We start from the raw sequence: 22,091 nt of genomic DNA, 5'->3' as shown, positions 1-22,091 counted from the left end.
CCAACTCTTCTCAATGGAAAAGCACCTGTGCAGACGACCCCAGAGCTGCTGACTTGCTACCACAGCGACAAAAGCAAAGCTACTCCAGAACAAGGCTTGCTCGGTGTAGGTTCCCTCTCCCTAGCATGCTTTTCAGATACTGCGTTTATTTTACAGAATCAACCTCAGTAAATTTTGCTTTCTTGGTATATTCAAGCACACTAGTTATGCTTATACACAATACACGTAGATGCATAAATCCTTAGCCTCTTGGATTATTGAACAGATTTAGTTTCTAGTATTATGTTGCTGGTCTTTTAATCCAAAGAAAGGGTTGAGTCTTCGTAAGACTAAATGATTCACCATGCCTTGGTCTGTGCCTTTATTTTTAATACTGCAGTTTTACTTCTTCTTTCATATATTTGTCGTTTGCTTTCTTGCTTGACTATACTTAAAAGCATTTCAAGGGATACATCCATGGTTGATTTTATCAAGTTGAATTAATTAAGATCATTCTCTCCTTATGAGACTTCTATACTGTATTTCATTTTATTCAGTTATCCTCCTGACGTAACCAATGAACTGTGCAGACTCAGTGTTTTTTTGTTGTTTTTTTTTAACAAGAACTTGCAAGAACTGCGACACTGTGATGTGCTGCTGTTGCTTTTCAGGTACATTCGCGAGACTTAGACTCGGAAACCCACTTGTATCTTTATGTGTTTCAAATGTGTTTGCCTTTTACACTTCACTGGTTTTCTTCAGGGTTTCATTCTTTAGAAACATTCATTTATTCGCTTTAAAGTATCCCTTCAATTGCGAGTGTTAATATGATTTAAACTCACTGTTAAATGTAAACTCACCAGGTCTGCTGCCGTGGCGCTTTCCCAGGCTTGTCTATAGTGCATGGCTGGTGTCTTTTTACTTTTGCATAAGTATTTATGCTGATACACACTTTGCCAATTTCTTTAAACACTTAGGTTTAAACTGTGATACTCCATGCACTGCTTACTCTGTTTTCTCTTTTTTTCCTGAGTATTTTGATCAAAGCATTAGATACATTTATGCAATGATAAAAATAGCAAAAAAAAAAAAAAAAAGAGGAAGAAAACAGTTTCAATGCTGCTCTCATTCTAAATTTAAAAGATGGGACAAAGTTAAAGACGTCCATGTTTTCCAAGGAACACATTTGAAATCCAAAGAAGCATCACTGCCTTTGCCCAAACTCTCAGCGTTTTCTTCTCTGACCACTCTGAGAGCCCGCAGACCCTCACGCGTCTGCCGGGCAAGGTCAGTGTTACCCCAGGCCCCAGGCGGAAACTTCCAACCAGTCCAAGCCACCAAGTAGAGAAGTAGGTCTACACACGTCAAGTTTCAGCTAATATTACTGAGGAACTGTCCATTTTCTGACGCTTAAGTGGAAAGGTTTCATTCCTATGGCAAGTTAAGTTTTAAAAGTGTGTTATCTCGTACCCTAGCCCACCTAAAAATATCATCCTCTCTTGGGCATTGCAGCCTTTGTTTTCTCTTTAGCTCCCAGTCCTGTGTCATGTCTCAGATATCCTAGGCAAATGACGTACGGGAACGTTCTCTTCCATACGATCCGTTGTATGGTGTATATTCTATATATTCACTCAGCGTGAACACTGAACATAGACTTCATCGCAGAAGTGGTTTCCACACGATGCCCCCACATTTTACCGTGCCCACCCCAGTGACCCACTGGGAAAAATGTGCGTGCCCAAAACACTGTGAAACAGTTACCAAATTTATAGAAATGCAGTATCCTGACTCTTTCTGAAAAGGTGACTTTTCTTTTTAACAAGTCCTTATGAACAAAAGATTCTCTATCTCTACTTAGCTAAGGCATCTGTAATCTCCTTGCTGACAGGAAGCTGCTGGAGTGACATATGGGTTACATGCTATCAAAAAATCTCGTAGTAATGCTGATTTTTAGACTCAGTGGATCTGTATCCACAGTTTTAGTGGGCTCTGTTTTGGAAGGAGAAAGAATTTTGAGTTAATATCCAATTTCATTACAGTTAATGAGTTATAAATTTACAAATATTTTATACATCTGACATAGAAAAACTTTGTAAAATGCACAAGTGCAATAACTTAAAGAGATCTTAACTTTGCATTTATAAATTATAAATATTGTACATGTGTGTAATTTTTTCATGTATTCATTTGCAGTCTTTGTATTTAAAAGAAATCTTTTCTGTTATGTTTGTATAATATAACAATAATCATTTATGATAAACTAGGCAAGTTGTAAATAAATTCATAATTCAAACAGCCAGTGTATATGCATATACAGGTGTTACATTACAAAATCTTTGTTTTACCTACAAGCTTAGAGCGGCTAGAAACTTTTGTCGATATGTAACTATACATTTAAAGTATATTTATATATGTACGATACATGAAACATATGTAGAGATGTTCATAATTTTAATGGCTCTCCTTCGTTGTGAATAATTGAATACAGAATTTTTAAAATACCACCTTTCACGTTCATTGTCTGTTGTCATGTATGGGGAAGGTCAGAGACATTTTGTGCATTGAGGAGGACGTGCAGGGCTTCCTAAACTTCACGTGCAAACAGCCCAGGCCTTGTCTGCAGAGGAGACATCAAGTTCACATTGGAGCAACGTGGTGCATTTGCTTCAAGCATTTTCTGGCAGAAAGGATGAGGCAACATAAAACATTACATTTTTGCAAGACGATTTATTAACCACATTGTATAATCTTAAATGTTGGAAGACTGTTCGGGGAAAGTGTAGTCTTTCAGAAAGACAGTTTCAGGTTACAGAACTCCTGATCCTGAGTGCCCAAGGCCGAGGCTGGCTCTTGAATCTGCCCCCCTGCCGGCGGAGTTTCCAGGACCAGTCCAAGTTCGCCTGGCTACGAGCGGGAAGGACTCCACGGGGAGGGCATGTTTACGAGTTAAGTGATGGGATTCTTTCTGCTGGTAAAGAAAATGTTCTTGGCTAAATTCACATAATCTTTAAACACTGATGAATACCCTCCTGGCTTTAAACTCTGCTTAAAGAAATTGTGTTTATTTGGCTCTTTCTGCTTGCCATCAGGTGAGCAGGCAAATGATAAATATTTAACACCAGAAAGTTAAAGTTGAATTGTATCCCGAGACCCTCTTTAACTAAAATTATACTAATATACTAACTAAAGATACACCTTTGGGAGCAAATGAAATAAATGTTTCGTGGAATAAAGGCCTGTTGCATTGTTGAACATGTGTGTTCACAGCCTTGTTAATTAGATGAACATAGAAAGACCTCAGAATGGGGCGAGCCCTTCTGCACACCAGACTCCTGCAGATACGGCACTGTGCGTGTTGTAGACAGGATTTTTGTTCAATATCCGTTTCCTGTGAAATTGTATCAAATGTTTGCTGTGTTAAAAATAAATCTCGTGTGCTAATACATCCATCAACTCATCTAGTGACTGAGCTTGCTGATTTGTTCTCTGTAAAACTGATCTGAACGTGAGTCCATATCTTCCGTACGCAGGTTTAACTTCTCCATCAACCTTACCCTAACCAAGAGCTATTTCCCAACACCAAAGGAAACCCTAGAAAAGCAACGCTATTAAACACTTACTCAACAAGTGGGATTGGGCCCCTGATACGTGGTGGAGTGGGGGGTGGGGGGTGCGGCACTGGGCCAGTGCAGGGAAGGGAGCTGAGAGTTGGCTGCACACACATCTTCCCACCCTAAGGCCTCTGTCACCTTGCACAACTCTGTGTGCCCTTCTTCCTTCCTGTGGGGACTGTCCTCAGAGGCCCAGTTCTGGAAGAGACCAAAGGGAAATTGCTTATTTATTGACCTGAGAATCTCACGTATTAACAGGACATTTACTTTTTTTTTTTTTTTTACTAATTTTTATTGGAGTTTAGTTGCTTTAAACATTGCATTAGTTTCTGTCGTACAGCAAAGTGAATCAGTTATACATGTATGTATAGCATCTCTTTTTTAGATTATTTTTCCATATAGGTCATTACAGAGCACTGAACAGAGTTCCCTGTGCTGTGTTCTCATTAGTCATCTATTTTATATATAAGATCAATAATGTTTGTATGTCAGTCGCAGTCTCCCCATCCGTCCCACCTCCTCCTTGGTGTCCGCACGTTTGCTCTCTACATCTGTGTCTCTATTTCTCTTTTGCAAATGAGATCATCTATACTGTGTTTCTGGATTCCACACACGAGTTAACACACGATACTTGTATTTCTCAGTCTGACTTTCTTCACTCTGTATGACAGTCTCTAGAGTCATCCACGTCTCTGCAAATGACTCAGTCACGTTTCTGGTTATGGCTGAGTAATAACAAGACAGTTCTTTAAAAAATCTTCCAAATAATATATAAATAAGGTGGTTCTCCCATGAGGAAACTGAGCCTGATGAAACAGAAGCTGTCAGAAGCCTGTCCTGCATCCATCGCCCCCCCTCCCATGCCTCTCTCTGACCATCACAAAATTGGGAGCCCCCCACCTACTGCACCACGGGTTGACATTTTTCCTTGATTTTGAGGGGAAAAGGGAGAGTGACTAGGAAATAAAAGCAGGCATTGATTTGAAACATCAACTTCCAAATGCTTATTTGGTAGTTGTACACATTCAGATAAGTCCTTGCTGACATGTCATTTCAGTCATGTCTGACTCTGCAGCCCCATGGACTGTAGCCCACCAGGGTCCTCTGTCCATGGGATTCTCCAGGCAAGATTACTGGAGTGGGTTGCCATTTCCTTCTCTAGGGGATCTTCCCAACCCAGGGATCGAACCTGGGTCGCCCGCATTGTATGCAGATTCTTTACCAGCTGAGCCACAAGGGAAGCCCTCCTTGTTGACCTCTGTTATTAAATAGGTAGAATTGACATTAAATAGGTAGAATTCTTGCTCAGAATGATATTTATAGAACATAGTAAATGTTCAGTCATCACAAACAAGTCAAACATTTTAACATACAGAATGACCGAGATGCATGAATATATTAAGAAAATAAAATTTACCTGATAAACCTTGCATTAACTAGAGGCCAAGCCTCAAAACACCTGTTTCCTAAGTCTTCCTGGTAACTGAATTTTGTCTGTGTGACACCTTGACTGTTGAAGTTCGGCCTTAAGGGTCATTGGTTCGACCTTCCATAGCAACTCAACAGCAGTGACTTGCCATGTCTGGAAGATGGTCATCCAAGTTCACATTGCTCCAGGAAGCAAGTCGTGTTCCCACACACAAACCAGACCGTTGACTGACTGCTCTGATGGCCAGGGAGTTTTATCTCAAGTTGTCCTGGAACCTGCAACTTTTTATTAATAGTTTCTATTTCAAGAAATTACTTCTGTAGTTGCAGCCCAGGGATAAACCCACTTCCTCTTTTATTGGACCACCTTTCAATTATTTTAAGAAAGCTATCCCACGTCTTTGGGCTTCTCCGATGGTGTCAATGCTAAAGAACTCGTCTGCCAATGTAAGAGATGTAAGACATGCCGGCTTGATCCCTGGGTCGGGAAGATCCCCTGGAGGAGGGCACGTCAACCCATACCAGTATTCTTGCCTGGGGAATCCCATGGACAGAGAGCCTGGCAGGCTACAGTCCATACAGCTGCAGAGAGTTGGACAGAAGTGTAGCGATTTAGCGTGCCCACATCTTGCCTCTTTGTGCTTAACCTGCTAAGTCGCTTCAGTCGTGTCTGGCTCTGTGTGACCCCATAGACGGCAGCCCATAAGGCTGCCCCATCCCTGAGAGTCTCCAGGCAAGAACACTGGAGTGGGTTGCCATTTCCTTCTCCCGTGCAGGAAAGTGAAAAGTGAAAGTGAACTCACTCAGTCGTGTCCTACTTTTAGCGACCCCATGGACTGTGGCCCACCAGGCTCTTCCATCCATGGGATTTTCCAGACAAGAGTGCTGGAGTGGGGTGCCATTGCCTTCTGATGTATTTGAAAAATAAAGCCTTTATTAGAGACAAAAGAGTGGGTACTCAGTTGCCGGGGACCAGCCCCGGCTGATCCAGGGTATTCGAAGGAGAGACGGCGTAGGCGAGGGTCAGGGAACAACTGCTTAATTACACTTTAATTAAGGATACAAAGAGTAATAGAATAAGGATAGCTCAGTGAGGAAATTCAGTGGAGAAAAGCGGCTGAAATAAGGATAGCTCAGTAGGAAAATTCAGTGGAGAAAAGAAGCTGAGTGGCTTGGTTTACGCGGAAAATCAATATAACCCGTGACACCAGGTTAGCTCTGACCACGGAGGCCGCAGGCGCCCTCTCGAATAGCGGAAGGTGCCCCACCTTAGACACCTTCTCGAGTGGGTCTTAGAAGCCCAGGCAAATAAATGGTCGCAGAGGACATCCGCGCTCCAGATGGACACTCAGCTGGAAGTTAAAGAGAGAGCGACATGGGGAGACCAAGTTTTGGTGAACAAGGCCCGCACTTTATTTTCCAAAGTAGTTTTTATACCTTAAGGTATTCATAGAGGATAATGGGGGAAGGGGTGGAGTCATGCAAGGACAGCAGTTCCTGGTTCTAATCTAAGCCAGGCTTTCAAACTTATCATATGCAAAAGTTCAGGTGATTGACATCATCTTCTGGCCCGGAGGCCTGTTAACATTTTAAGAAACTTATTTTCTCTAAAGGTGATTATTCCAAAGTCAGGCACCAGCCTTCCAAAAAGCATTGGACAAAGCTGCATTTTACATTTCTATACACCCATTATATCAATCAATACACTGCCAAGGACACAGTAGGTAAGGAGTATGGAGACTTAGCAGCAAACATTGGCCCAACAAGTGAAAAACCCTTCACCAATACAATTTCTAATCAATCTTTTAACTACTCAAAGGAATCTGTGTTTAGGCAGTTTAGAACATCTCCTGCCTCTCACAGTTGGGAGGCTCTGAACAATCACATGTGGCTGGAAAAACCCATTCAGGCAGGCTAGAGGATTTCCAAAGGAGTTTGTAGGTTGAAACACTGTCACATCCAAGAATTAATAACTGGAGCTGTAAGCTAACTCTTTTTTCAGAGAGAGGTAGTGGGAGACAGCCCCCCCATAAAGTCAGAGGTGTAGGTGAAAGCACAAAGCAGAAAGTAGGCAGACTCTGGTTTTGGGGGTAGATGCTCGAGAATTTCCAGGGGGACTCCTGAGGCTCGATCCCGCCTTTGCGTATGCCGAGCCTCCTTCCTCATGACCTTTGTCATGGGCGGAGTGCCTCACGCTGGCTCCCGGCAGTGATAGAATTCCAGTTGAGCTATTCCAGATCCTCACTCAATATGCAATATGCCGGCTCCCGGCAGTGTCCGGCTCTGTGTGACCCCATAGACAGCAGCCCATAAGGCTGCCCCATCCCTGAGAGTCTCCAGGCAAGAACACTGGAGTGGGTTGCCATTTCCTTCTCCCGTGCAGGAAAGTGAAAAGTGAAAGTGAACTCGCTCAGTCGTGTCCAACTTTTAGCGACCCCATGGACTGTGGCCCACCAGGCTCTTCCATCCATGGGATTTTCCAGACAAGAGTGCTGGAGTGGGGTGCCATTGCCTTCTGATGTATTTGAAAAATATAGCTTGACTTAGGAGCCTATGCAATTCTCAACATCCCAGTAGAAGTTTGCCAGCGGCCTCCTGCTGGGCCCTTACTTTCCAGAGAAAAAATTGTCAGGTTCATGAGTTGGCTCTCTGGGCTCACCTCATAGACCTCCTGTCTCCGTGGCTCAGTCACGTGGGACGCACACCTGTTCTAGGAGACCCTCCCCCACATCCTTTCTCTCTACCGGAACAACCTTCTGTCTCCTGCTTAGCACGTCCTTAGAGGCTCCGAGGTTCCCTTCTCTGTTCAAGAATCTCTATTCTCCCCGCCTGGTGACCCGCCCCCTTCCAACCCCTCCCCCCGGCTGCCCACCCGGGGACCTTTCCCCTCTTGGTCCACTCGCCTGGTGACCCTCCTGCTCGGGAACCCGCCCCCTCCTGGTCCCCTCTCCCTCCCGCCCCCTCCCCCCCACCGGGGACTCGCCCCCTCCCCATCCTCCCGCCTGGTGACCGGATCCCTACTGATCCCCCCACCTGATGACTGGCTCCCTCCTGACTGTGCTCCTTCTGGACAGAAGTAACAGAGGCTGACATATGCTGGGTGCTTGCTATCTGCCTGGCCCTCCAGGTACTACTTGTATTAACTCAGCGCTTCATAATTCTATAAATTATTCATATCATTACATCCTATTTAAATATGAGGAAAATGAAACCCAAAGAATTTGAAACAGCTAGTCAGAGAGAAAGCAGCTGGTCTAGACGAGGTACAGAGACCCCCCGCCCCAGAGGCACCTGATGCGCTGGGTGCGCCTGGCTTCACTGCCTGTGGGTGAAGGGCGCCTCTTAACTAACACAGACACAGGAACCTTCGAGATGTCAGGGACGATCCAGCCCCCGAGCACGTGGTGCTTACGTGACCTCCCTTCCCACCTTTTCCTGGCGAGGGCTGGGAACCAGGATTCAAGGGAGGAAACAGCACACAACTGTTCAGTTTCACAGTTATGCTTGGAAATTCTGATGACGTCTTCAAGAGAAAGGCTTTTACCAGTGCTTATCACCTGACAGTCTGGCTGCAATGAGAGGCTTTCAGATTGTTCTGCCCCGGCCCTAAGGGTCACCTGCACAGGGCAGGAAGGACTGTGGAGAAGAAAGCACCCCGGGTGTCAGCCTGCTGTCTCCAAGCAGGTCCCTGCCTGCCCTCCACCAGGTGAGGACCCTGCGGGTGGGAGTCACCCCACATCGGGTCTGTGCAACCTAATCAACAGGGTCCTGGAGCCCACTTTTCTCCTCGAGCTCGGAGAGTGTGGTGCATGATACAGTGGAAGCCTTGGATCAGGCTGCGGGGCGGGGAGGTGGGGTGCTGGGGTGCACACAGCCCCCGCCACCGCTGCGGGGGTCACAGCCCCGCGGGGCTCCTGCTGTGCCAGCAGCCTACACTGTGTGGTGGGGGTGGGCGGAGGGGGGACACGGCCTCCGTGAAACCAGCCAGAGGAGCACTGAGCTGCTTTCCTTTCAGAATAAAAGTGCTACTTTTCTTCAATATCTTTTAACATTCATGGTCCATCTGAGCCAACCCAGGAACCTTAGTCAGGGTTCCCCAGAGAGACAGAATCCATGGGACACACATGTGCACAGTACATATACACGCATGTATGTATGTGTGTGTTATGAATATATCCCACTGGCTCTGTTTCTGTGTAGAACGTTAACACACACACACACACAAGCATTTATTACAAGGAGTTGGCTCATGCGATTCGGGAGGCTAAGTCTCACCATCCACAGTGGGAGCCAGGAAAGCTGGTGGTTTCACTTCTAAATTCTAGTCTGAGTCCTACGATCTCAGAACCAGGAGCAGCGACAGTGTCAGTCTCAGCCCAGGGCCAGGAGAAGACGAGCGTCCCAGCCCACCGTCAGGCAGAGAGAGCAAGCCCCTCCTCTCCTGCCTTCTGTCTAGGGCACCTGCAGCAGCTTGCCTGGGGCCACCCCCCACCCCGGGAGGGTGATCCGCTTGGTGCTGCACTGTTTCAAAGGCTCATCTGACCAAGCGACGGCCATCCAGATGGGAGCCAAGACTACAGCTGAGCCAGATATCGGGTCCCCGCAGCTCGGTCATTGACAGGAACACAGACCGTCACAGCAAGACAGACTTTCTTCTATCAGAGTGCTTCCTGTTCTCCAGCTAACCGAGTCCTCCGGGGATCTCTGCTCTTTATGTGTGGGCTGTCTTTCATTTTGGCTCTTTTGCCTCCAGCAGGCTCTGCGGGATCCAGCCAGCCAGTGCCCCTGCTCCAGAGGCTCTGCTCAGCGGTGCTGCTGCTTGGGCCGCGGGCCAGCTTCAATGTCACTTTCTCGGCTGCGGTGAATTCCGACCACGAGTCTGGCTCCGCTCCAGGCACTGGGCGTCCAGCCATGAATGGAAGCGAGAGAAACACTGCTTTCCAGGAGCATACTGTACATCCAAGTGTGGAAAGAAAGCCAGTCAGGACCTGACCTGTTAGTTGGGCACAGCGGTGATAGAGACAAGCAGGGGAGGGGGTTCAGAAAAGGGGTGTAATCTCTAATAAGACGGCCTTTCAGCAGATCTCTGATCCCTGGTGGCTCAGACGATAAAGAGCCTGCCTGCAATGTGGGAGACCCAGGTTCGATCCCTGGGTTGGGAAGATGCCCTGGAGAAGGAATGGCAACCCACTCCAGTATTCTTGCCTGGACAATTCCATGGACTTCATGGAGGAGCCTGGTGGGTTATGGTCCGTGGGGACACAAAGAGTCGGACACAAGTGAGTGACTAACACTTATACTGATCAAATGATCCAAGGGTAGGGAACAGCTTTTTAGATATGACACAAAAGCAATTGGTGAAAAAAACAGATACATCAAACTTCACTAACACCATGAATATTTGTGCTTCAAAGGGCATTGTTAAGAAAGTGAAAAAAAAAAGAATAGCCCAAAATAGACAACGATTGCAAATCATAGATGTGATAAGGGACTTGTGTCCAAAATATAAAAAGAACTCTTTCAGTAACAAAATAACAATCTGATTTTTAAATGGACAAAGGATATGAATGGCCCTTTCTCCAAGGAAGATATCCCAAAGGCCGATAAGCAAATGTGGAGGTGTTCCACATCATTTGTTATCAGGGAAATACAAGCCACAACCATAACAGCTCACCATGTCACCCCCCCTCCCCTGCCATGGCTAAAACAAAAGAGATGGACAATGAAAAGTAGTTTTTGGCAAAGATGGGGGAACCTGCAGGCCTCACACACTGCTTCTGGGGTGTAAAATGGTGCCACCACTTTGGAGAACAGTTGGGTCGTTCCTCAAGATGTTAGAGTCTCTATGTAACTCAGTTATTCCTTCCCTAGCTACATATTCGGGAAGAATAAACACATGTTCATACAATACCTAGTTCACAACTGTTCACAGCAGCATTATTCAAGAAGTGGAAACAAACCCGATGTATGTTGACTGCTGCGTGGATACTCAACGGTGCTTCATTCATAACGGAATGTCATTCAATCAGGAAAGGGAATGGTGCGCTGATACCTGTACAACATGGATGAAACCCTGAAAACAATGCTAAGTGAAAGGAGCCAGTCATAAGAGGCCACATACAATATGATTCCACTCATATAAAATGTTCAGGGGAGGCGAATTCATAGAGACAGAAAAACAGATCAGTAGTTGCCAGGGGCTGGGGGTGAAGATGGAGAGTGATGCTAGAAAGTAGGGGGTTCCTTCCAGTGATGACGAAAAACTGTCCTCAAAGCGGACAGTGTTGATGTCCACACCATTCCATGAACCTAAACCACCAGACTGAATATACATAGACACTTTAAGGGAGGAAACCTTAGGGTGTGTTAATTATATTTCAGTAAGACTTATGAAAGAGAATGCATATTGATTCTGTCACATTGGATAAAGAAAAATCCTTGAGTCCATAGTGATCCTCAAAACAAAAAGAAGGAATAAATCCACCAGGCAGCTTTGGAGGTGACTACTGCCTCAAGTCCTTTCTTCAGAAGAGGCCATTAGAGGTAAGGAATAAAGTTTTTACCTCTTTAGGCGATCAGATTCCAGCTTAGGGCTTCCCAGGTGGTGCTGGTGGTAAAGAATCTGCCTGCCAATGTAGGAGACACAAGAGATGTGGGTTTGATCCCTGGGTCGGGAAGATCCCCTGGAGGAGGGCGTGGCAACCCACCCTCCTATCCTTGCCTGGAGAATCCCATGGACAGAGGAGCCTGGCAGGCTGCAGTCCATGGGGTCACAGAGTCAGACACGACTGAGGGACTAAACATCCCTGTTTGATGAGGGAAAGCCCTGGTTTCCAGAACAATGTCACATCACCGTGGACGGCACGATGGTGGAAATAAGCACCCCCAGCCCCGAGCTGATTGATTCAGGCAGGCATATCCCTGGAGGAGAAGGGTTCATAGAAACTGGGCGTCCTCACGACCTCCAAGTGCCACCTCGAAGCATCCTTCCTGACCACAAAATGAAGAGCTACCACCATAGCGACAAGCTATTGCAGTTGCCCCCTCCATGCGAGATCAAATTTTACCTTACTAACCGTGGGAGGCAGTGATCAGCACCTGCCGGGAGCCAGCGTGAGGCACTCCGCCCCTGGCAAAGGTCATGAGGAAGGAGGCTCGGCATACGCAAAGGCGGGATCAAGCCTCAGGAGTCCCCCTGGAAATTCTCAAGCACCTTCCCCCGAAACCAGAGTCTGCCTACTTTACTGCTTTGTGCTCTCACCTACACCTCTGACTTTACGGGGGGCTGTCCCCCACCACCTCTCTCTGAAAAAGTTAACTTACACCTCCAGTTGATAAAGTTCCTGGGCGTGACAAGAATGTTTCAACCTACAAACTCCTTTGGAAGTCCTCTAGCCTGCCTGAACAGCTTCTTCCGGCCACATGTGATTGTTCAGAGCCTCCCAACAGTGAGAGGCATGAGATGTTCTAAACTGTCTAAATACAGATTCCTTTGAGCAGTTAAAAGATTGATTAGAAACTGTATTGGTGAAGGGTTTTTCACTTGTTGGGCCAATGTTTGTTGCTAAGTTTCCATATCCCTTACCTACTGTGTCCCTGGCAGTGTATTGATTGATATAATTGGTGTATAGGAATGTAAGTAGTGGCTTTAATGTTTGTAACCTTGGACCCTTGAGTTAATTCTTTTCTTGTTATAGCCCACCACACCTTTGCCCTATAGGAATGCAACTTTATCTAATGCTCTCGGTGGGTGGCGCCTGACTTTAGAATAATCACCTTTAGAGAAAAATAAGTTTTCTGAAAAAAGGATCTTAAAATGTTGACAGGCCTCCGGGCCAGAAGATGATGTAATTCACCTAAACTTTTGCATATGATAAGTTTGCAAGAAGAAAGCCTGGCTCACTGCATGACTCTACGCCTTCCCGCATTATCCTCTACGCACAACTTAAGGTATAAAAACTACTTTGGAAAATAAAGTGCGGGCCTTGTTCACCAAAACTTGGTCTCCCCATGTCGTTCTTTCTCTCACCTTCTGGCTGAATTCCCATCTGGAACGTGGAGGCTCGTCAAGCCTACTAATTATGCCTGGGCTTCTAAGATCCGACCAGGGAGGCCTTAGTGTCTCCTCTCCTTCGGGAGAACGGGAGGACACCTGCGGCCTACGTAGGTGACGTAAATTCCTTGCCTTGGAATTTTATTAGCTTTCCACGTAAACCAAGTTATTCAGCCTCTTTTCTCCACTGAATTTTCCTGCTGAGCTATCCTTATTCTATTACTCTTTATATCTCTAATTAATATTTAATTAAAACTATTGTATCCAGTTCGCCGACACCGTCCTTGCTTCGAATTCCCTGGATCCACCAGGGCTGGACCCCGGCAAGCACCCATGAAGGACTCTCAGCAAGCTGTCTTCACTGCACACAGGCCTTCGATCCCCTCCACTTTATAGATGATCTGAGGCAGACAGGCTGGTACCACTGCAGCAGAATAGACGTAACAGGGCAAGACCCCAAAGTGACGGTGCGTCAGACAACTGGCCTGGTCTTCTCAAAATGTCACTGTCACGAGAAAAATGGAAAGGTGTGACTATTTTAGTGAAAAATGCACAACTCTGTGTCTAAACTAGAAATCATCAAATTGTACATGTTAAATGGGTGACCAGTACACTATGAAAATTATGCATCAAAGCTTTTTAAAGAAAAGGGTAGCAGATAAATGTATGGATTCTTGTTTGAAAATACTCCTATGAATGAGATTTTGTGGATTATTAGGAAAACCTGAACATCGGGCTAGGTATCAGCAGGTAGTAAGAAGGACTGACTTTTCTTTGGTGTTAAAGAGTGGTCTGGGTTATGGACAATTCTCCTTTATATCAGGAGACCCAAGCCCAGGTATTCAGGGCTAAAGACTCCTGATGTCTAATACTGATTCTCAGAAGTTTCAGCAAAAAGGATGGAGAGACAAAATGAATGAGCCAAAATGTGAATGTTTGAATCTGTGTAGTTCGGAGAAGGCAATGGCACCCCACTCCAGTACTCTTGCCTGGAAACTCCCATGGATGGAGGAGCCTGGTAGGCTGCAGTCCATGGGGTCGCTAAGAGTCGGACACGACTGAGCGGCTTCACTTTCACTTTTTACTTTCATGCATCGGAGAAGGAAATGGCAACCCACTCCAGTGTTCTTGCCTGGAGAATCCCAGGGACAGAGGAGCCTTGTAGGAGGCTGTCTATGGGGTCGCACAGAGTCAGACACTACTGAAGCGACTTAGCAGCTTAGCAGCAGTTGTTCATTCTACTGTTCTTTACTTTTTTTGTTTTAAAGAAGTATTACATGGTACATTTAGTGGGCATGAATTGACCCAACAGTACAGGTGTAGAAAAATGATAATTTTCAAAACTCAGGTCGGACTTATCACTCTTCCTGCCAGCTGGTGGGCGCTTCGCCCCATTTATCATGGTGACCTCCTCAAGGTCACGTGAGAGCCCCCGGGTCTGGGTGCAGGGCGGCCTTTCTGCGGGCCCCACCCCAGGTCCTGATGTGTGACCTTGTCCAGGGCAGCTCGAGTGAACACAGGATTGGTGCCACGTCCTGAGATGGGGTCCACCCTGGACATCTGGGGGTCCTCCCTGATGACTGATCTCTGGATGTTATGACGGCCGAGGTGCCCCTGGAGAAACCCCACCCACATCTTCAAGCTGTGGACCCTCTTTTTCTTCCTGTTCTACTCTCCACGCCCCCAAAAAGCTCTTTGCTTTTCTTCTCCCCTGAGCACACTTCCTCCAACGAAATGAGTCTCCAAAACAAACAAGAAAGGAGAGTCACTCTAAACAAGGTCAGCTGTCTGCCGGCATCACGAACCTCCCCCAGAACTGGAGAATGCAGAGCACATATTCTAGACTGTAAATCACTCTGCAATACCCCCCACCCCTGGCACCGAAAACAGAGAAGCAGCTGTAGGTGCCAGGCCACTTAATGATAAAGACGCTTTGCAAAAGAAGTTCATTTAGCATTTCTCAAAGCACACTGCATAGTCAGAGTGGTGCCTTAAGGAAAAGAAAGTCTGTGATGAACTAACTGTAGGGGCTGCTGGAAGGAAAGAATGGGTGGAGACACCCCCGCTCCTCCAGGCGTGAGCCTCAATTCTCCTCAGCATCGTCTCAGACTGTCTGCCTCTTGTACAGGGCAGAGAAGGCAGCGAACAGGGGTGGGGGGTGGTCCAGGGCCCATCGCGGCCGGGAGCCCAGGGCTCTGCATCCTACAGGCAGGCAGGTGACAACCTGGGTCGCTGGATGCACAGGCGTACCTGGAGCCAGACTCCATCTCATCTTTAAAGTATCACTTAGACATAATTTTCCCTCTATTGCCGTAAACTCTGGCTTGATTTCTTATGAGATTAACCGTGTCCCCCCACCTCCCTCTGCTACCTCGCTGGGAAAATGCCCACTGGAGAGACAGAAGGCAGAGCTCTCCCTTCTGCACACTGATGCCCAATTGCCTTGCTGAGTGGGAGGCCTTCCTGCTCTGAAACACGGAGACCACCCTGCAGGTTCACAGGCTCATCAAACAGAAAAGAGCTGCCAGTTCCCAGAGGGGCAACCAGCACCCGCTCTGGGTTTGTGTTCAGGGACCCTCAGGCTGGCCATGACTGTTTTTCAAGGTAGGCAGCTCTTTACCCCAATGAAACACCAGCGATGCAAAGGGTGAGTAAGAAACAGGCTGTGTATGGAAACGTCCGACGGCTTGCTTCCTGCAGCGACAGGGACTGTCTTTCCCTAGCCTGCGTCCCTTTGGAGGGTCCATGGACCTTTCAGACGTCTACAGTATCATGGAGTCAAATGAACCCCAATCAGTAGGTTTTCAATCTTCCCTTCTGCTCGGGCTGTTCCTTAACCACGCTCCCATCTCTCCCATCCTACAAAATCAAACAAAGCCATCACACTCCCAGAGCAGCAACCTTCCCCAGCCCCTGCTCTGACTCCTGCCTTACTGTTGGATTCGGGAGCCAGGCTCCACGTCTGCCTAGAGGGAGCCTCATCCCCACCCCCACTCCGCTCTGCTCCTGAAGCCAGAAGCCTCTTCCTTTGGCTCTGGGGGCCACATGTGGGGTCTCAGGCCAAGCGTTACCTCCCTCTGGGACAGATTCCCAGAAAGTGAGGCTGTGGGCAGAAGGAAGCTTCTGGGCCACTGACCTTAGCAGGATGGTGTGGTCTTTGCTGGCCAGGGACCCAGAATGTGGGGGTGGGTGGCGGGGGTCCTTCTAAGTGGGAGAGGGAGGCAGGGATCTGTGATGTGAGGTGAGGAGGACTGCACCAGCCTTTGTTCATCACTCACTTCTAAAAATAAATTTCTTTCAGTTATACTGGGATATGATGGACATTTAGCACCATGTAGGTTTAAGGTCGGAGAAGGCAATGGCACCCCACTCCAGTACTCCTGCCTGGAAAATCCCATGGATGGAGGAGCCTGGAAGGCTGCAGTCCATGGGGTCGCTGAGGGTCGGACATGACTGAGCGACTTCCCTTTCACTTTTCACTTTCATGCACTGGAGAAGGAAATGGCAACCCACTCCAGTGTTCTTGCCTGAAGAATCCCAGGGACGGGGGAGCCTGGTGGGCTGCCGTCTATGGGGTCGGACACAATTGAAGTGACTTAGCAGTAGCAGGTTTAAGGCGGTCAAAATATTGGAGTTTCAGCTTCAACATCAGTCCTTCCAATGAACACCCAGGACTGTTTTCCTTTAGGATGAACTGGTTGGATCTCCTTGCTGTCCAAGGGACTCTCAAGAGTCTTCTCCAACACCACTGTTCAAAAGCATCAATTCTTCGGCGCTCTGCTTTCTTTACAGTCCAACTCTCACATCTATACATGACCACTGGAAAAACCATAGCCTTGACTAGATGGACCTTTGTTGGCAAAGTAATGTCTCTGCTTTTTAATATGCTATCCTGATGCAAAGAGCTGTCTCATTTGAAAAGACCCTGATGCTGGGAAAGATTGAAGGCAGGAGAAGAAGGGGACGACAGAGGATGAGATGGTTGGATGGCATCACCGACTCAATGGACATGAGTTTGGGTAAACTTTGGGAGTTGGAGATGGACAGGGAGGCCTGATGTGCTACAGTCCATGGGGTCACAAAGAGTTGGACACGACTGAGCGACTGAACTGAACTGAGGTTTAAGGTGCACAGCACACCCATCTTCCAACGTTTTGGGGTCTTGTGGTTACTTTGTCCTCAAGTACCACTTAAAAATAAAGTGATACTGTGGAAAAGCACCCTTAGGGCAGAGACGGGGCTTCATGTGAGGAGGTATGAGGTACATGGGACATGGAGACGGGACTGGGCCTCAGCCCCTGGTTACAGGAGACCTTGGCTGGAAGCTGGCTGTGTTAGTCTGCCCTGGGCAAGGGGGTCCACTGTCCCACACCCAGCGATGCTCTCTGGCTACAATCTGTTCCCTTAATACATGTGGGGGTGTCTTTGCCTCAGAGAGGTGAGGAATCACAGCAAAACTTTGCTTTAATATACTTTTAAGATTGGAAAAACAAGAGTATGTGTGTTTCTGTATAGAAATATTCCCTGGGGGGATGCGGGGAAGAGGGGGATGAAGAGACGGGTGGGGGTGGAGCAGAAGACCCATCAGAGGGGTGGGGTGGACCCCCCAGAAAGGCACGGGGTCTTGACTGAATTTATGAAAGTTTAAAAGAACACATTCAAAAAGGCATATGAAATATGCTTATGGAATTCGGTTCACTGGAATATGTCAATATTGGATTCAACACAGACTGAGAGAAATCCTTATAGTGTGATGCATTAATTGCATAGCTAAAAATATTATTAAATAAGTCTATTTTTAAAAGCCATTTTGTGTTAGTATTTAGCCAGAATGTTAATTGAGAGTGTGCGATCTTTTATTTGGGATTCCCTTGTGGCTCAGCTGGTATAAAGAAAGCTGAGCGCCCAAGAATTGATGCTTTTGAACTGTGGTGTTGGAGAAGACTCTTGAGAGTCCCTTGGACTGCAAGGAGATCCAACCAGTCCATTCTAAAGGAGATCAGTCCTGGGTGTTCATTGGAAGGACTGATGCTGAAGCTGAAACTCCAATCCTTTGGCCACCTGATGAGAAAAACCAACTCATTGGAAAAGACCCTGATGCTGGGAAAGATGGAGGGCAGGAGGAGAAGGGGACGACAGAGGATGAGATGGTTGGATGGCATCACCAAGTCAATGGGCGTGAGTCTGAGCAAACTCCAGGAGTTGGTGATGGACAGGGAGGCCTGGCGTGCTGCAGTCCATGGGGTCGCAAAGAGTCGGACTCGACTGAGCGACTGAACTGACTGAACTAATCTCTTATTCAAAGCTGCAGGGTGCGCAGGACAGCGCACAGCAGGCGCTCTGAGCATTCAGTGGAGGAAGCCTTCCTGCCCCGTGATAGGAGCGGGCGGCACGGGGGTGAGAGCCCGGCCCCCTTTCAGTGTGTGGGCTGGCGAGGCCCGTCCTGACGCTTATTCCACCGCGTCACTGTCTCCAACACGGCAGCAGAGCTGTCCTCTCCAACGGAACCCCGCAATCGCCTCTGAACTCTTCCAACAGCCCTCTGCGGGCTGAGGGCCCCGCTCTCCCGGAGCTCCCGGCACCCCCAAGTGTCTGCATCTCCCCCTCGGGCTGGCGGGTAGTCTCCATTTACCGCCCAGGTTCCCAAACGCATCTCTGTTTCTCGCCTGCAGGGCGGCGAGGCCCCAAAGATGTTTAAGAAGTCGGCTCACTTGGTTCATCTTTGCGCCATAAATTCTGATAGCTGACGACGCGGTAACGGAAAATGTTCTTTCCGCGCAGTTTACCTTTCCCAGCCGGTCCTTCCTGACCGCCCGAGGCTCTCCCCCCACACCCCCGCACCCCGCCGCTGCAGGCATTTCGGCCTGGGGTCCTCCGGCCCCTCCCTCCTCTCCGCTTCTCCTCCGATCTCCGCGCCCGAGCGCTCCGTTGTCTGACTCCTCTGCACGCAGCACCTTCGGGGGGACGTCGTGTGTCTCTGCAGTCCTGGCAAAGTGACAGGAGCGGACGGTGAGCTTTCTGGACGCAGGGTCGCTGGAGGACGCGCAGACGGAGCTGGATTAACAGGAGTCCCAGGTCGGTCGGTCGAGCCGTAGGGTGTGCTCCGGCCCCACCTAGAGCCGAAACGCAGAACAGCACCTCTCCAGGAACACCTGCGGGCGCGGTTTCAGGCCAGCAGCTCAGTGTCCGACTCTTTGCGACCCCATGAACTGCAGCACGCCAGGCCTTCCTGTCCATCACCAACTCCCGGAGCTTGCTCAAATTCATGTCCGTCGAGTCGGTGATGCCATCCAACCATCTCGTCTTCTGTCATCCCCTTCTCCAGCCTTCAATCTTTCCCAGCATCAATCAGGGTCTTTTCCGATGAATAGGTTCTCCGCATCAGGTGGCCAAAGTATTGGAGCTTCAGCTTCACCGTCAGTCCTTCCAATGAATATTAAGGGTTGATTTCCTTTAGGATGGACTGGTTGGATCTCCGCACAGTTCAAGGGACTCTCAAGAGTCTTCTCCAACACCACAGCTCAAAAGCATCGATTCTTCGGTGCTCAGCTTTCTTTGTAGTCCAACTCTCATATCCATACATGAGTACTGGAAAAACCATAGCTTTGACTATGCAGAGCTTTGTTGGCAAAGTAATGTCTCTGGCAAAGTAATGCTTTTTAATATGCTGTCACGGTTAGCACAGGATGATTACAGAGGGCTGGCCAACTGAGAAACCGGAGGATTTCCTGTGTGGTTTCAGAGGATTCATTGACTGCGTTCATAATGTAATACTTAAATACGTTTCTGCCTCAGATGCTTTGTTGAAACATTTAGCAATCAGAGAGCCGCAAGTGGGCTTTTAAAGCTTGATATTGATTTGATCAATGACCTCCTGTTCTTTACTGTGTAAGTGAAGTGAAGTTGCTCAGTCGAGTCTGACTATTTGTGACCCCATGAACTGTAGCAGACCAGGCTCCTCCATCCATGGGATTTTCCAGGCAACAGTACTGGAGTGGGTTGCCATTTCCTTATTCAGGGGATCTTCCCAACCCAGGAATTGAACCCAGGTCTCCCACATTGCAGGCAGATTCTTTACCAACTGAGCCACAAGGAAAGCCCTTACTCTGTAAGGGATGGGTTAATTCATGGTATAAATGTCCACAGAACTAACCTGGGAGAAGCTGAGGTCTTGGGAACAAATGCATTCTTTCTTTCGGATCTAAAGCAAGACTGCATTTCCAGAAGAATGAGCCCAGACCACCCTTGTGTGAGGGCGGCCCTGACTGAACCCTGGAGGCCACAGAACCTCCCCCAACCCCGCTGACCCCTCCTTGCTATGGGTGGCTTCTGATCCCTGTCCCTTCAACCTGCCTGTGGGGGACAGGGGATCCTCTGTCACCCGTCTGCCTGCTTGCAATGGTAGAAACGATGGGATAGTCTGTCTATAAAAGTAATCAGCCGTTTTACTAAACCAGTAAGCAGTTCTGAGCAGAAGGGATCACTGTTTCATCTCCAATAGTTGGTAATAAAGCATCCTGGATCACCACACGTTAGCTCTTAATCTATAATTAACTGGTGGCGGGGGCCTTCCTCTCCCAGGTCAATGCTTCTCTGTTTGTGTGTGATGTGGGCATTTCCTGCCAGCACTTCTCATTACGGTCAGATGCTTAAATGCTGTGAACTTTGGAGAGAGAAGATCAGCAAACAGTTTTGATTATCTGTCTCCAGGTTAAAATTCAATCACACCTGACGAGGGAGCCCTCTGACCCTGCTCAGATCGTGACCTTCCACGGTTTCTGAAATATTCACATTTAAACTGGTCAGCAACTGTGGAAAGAAAAGGAAAATAGGGTGTGTCCTCCTAACCAGCAAGGGTTAATTTTGAATTCACACGGATCAGCACTGTGACTTTAACCCTTACCTTGCTGATTTCATTTTTTTCTTATCATAACATAATGGCTTGCCTCAATGAGATAAGCTGACCTGCCCACCTGAGGAGAACTGTGGCATTTCTTGAATTCTTTGTGTGGCAAATGGCTCAGTGCCCTCCTCGTGTCTGCTGCTTACCTTCATGGCCCAGAAATACACATTTGGGGAGGCCAGAGTCACAGACAGATGTGTCATCTGTTTGTTGACATGACAGGAGATGTTCCCTTTCACAGTTCAGTTCAGTTCAGTTCAGTCACTCAGTCGTGTCTCTTTGCAACCCCATGAACTGCACGCCAGGCCTTCCTGTCCATCACCAACTCCCAGAGTTTACCCAAACCCATGTCCATCGAGTTGGTGATGCCATCCAACCATCTCATCCTCTGTCGTCCCCTTCTCCTCCTGCCCTCAATCTTTCCCAGCATCAGGGTCTTTTCAAATCAGTCAACTCTTTGCATGAGGTGGCCTAAGTATTGGAGTTTCAGCTTCAGCATCAGTCCTTCCAATGAACACCCAGGACTGATCTCCTTTAGCATGGACTAATTGGATCTCCTTGCAATCCAAGGGACTTTCAAGAGTCTTCTCCAACACCACAGTTCAAAAGCATCAATTCTTCGGCGCTCTGCTTTCTTCACAGTCCAACTCTCACATCTATACATGACCACTGGAAAAACCATAGCCTTGACTAGATGGACTTTTGTTGACAAAGTAATGTCTCTGCTTTTCAATATGCTATCTAGGTTAGTCATAACTTTCCTTCCAAGGAACAAGTGTCTTTTAATTTCATGGCTGCAATCACCATCTGCAGTGATTTTGGAGCCCGGAAAAATAAAGTCAGCCACTGTTTCTACTGTTTCCCCATCTATTTGCCATGAAGTGATGGGACCAGATGCCATGATCTTCGTTTTCTGAATGTTGAGCTTTAAGCCAACTTTTTCACTCTCCCCTTTCACCTTCATCAAGAGGCTCTTTAGTTCTTCTTCACTTTCTGCCATAAGGGTGGTGTCATTTGCCTATCTGAGGTTATTGATATTTCTCCCAGCAATCTTGATTCCAGCCAATGCTTCCTCCAGCCCAGCGTTTCTCATGATGTACTCTGCATATAAGTTAAA

Source organism: Bubalus kerabau, chromosome 9 (assembly GCF_029407905.1).
Source record: "Bubalus kerabau isolate K-KA32 ecotype Philippines breed swamp buffalo chromosome 9, PCC_UOA_SB_1v2, whole genome shotgun sequence".
NCBI lineage: Eukaryota > Metazoa > Chordata > Mammalia > Artiodactyla > Bovidae > Bubalus > Bubalus kerabau.
Note: the sequence above shows the minus strand (reverse complement) of the source record.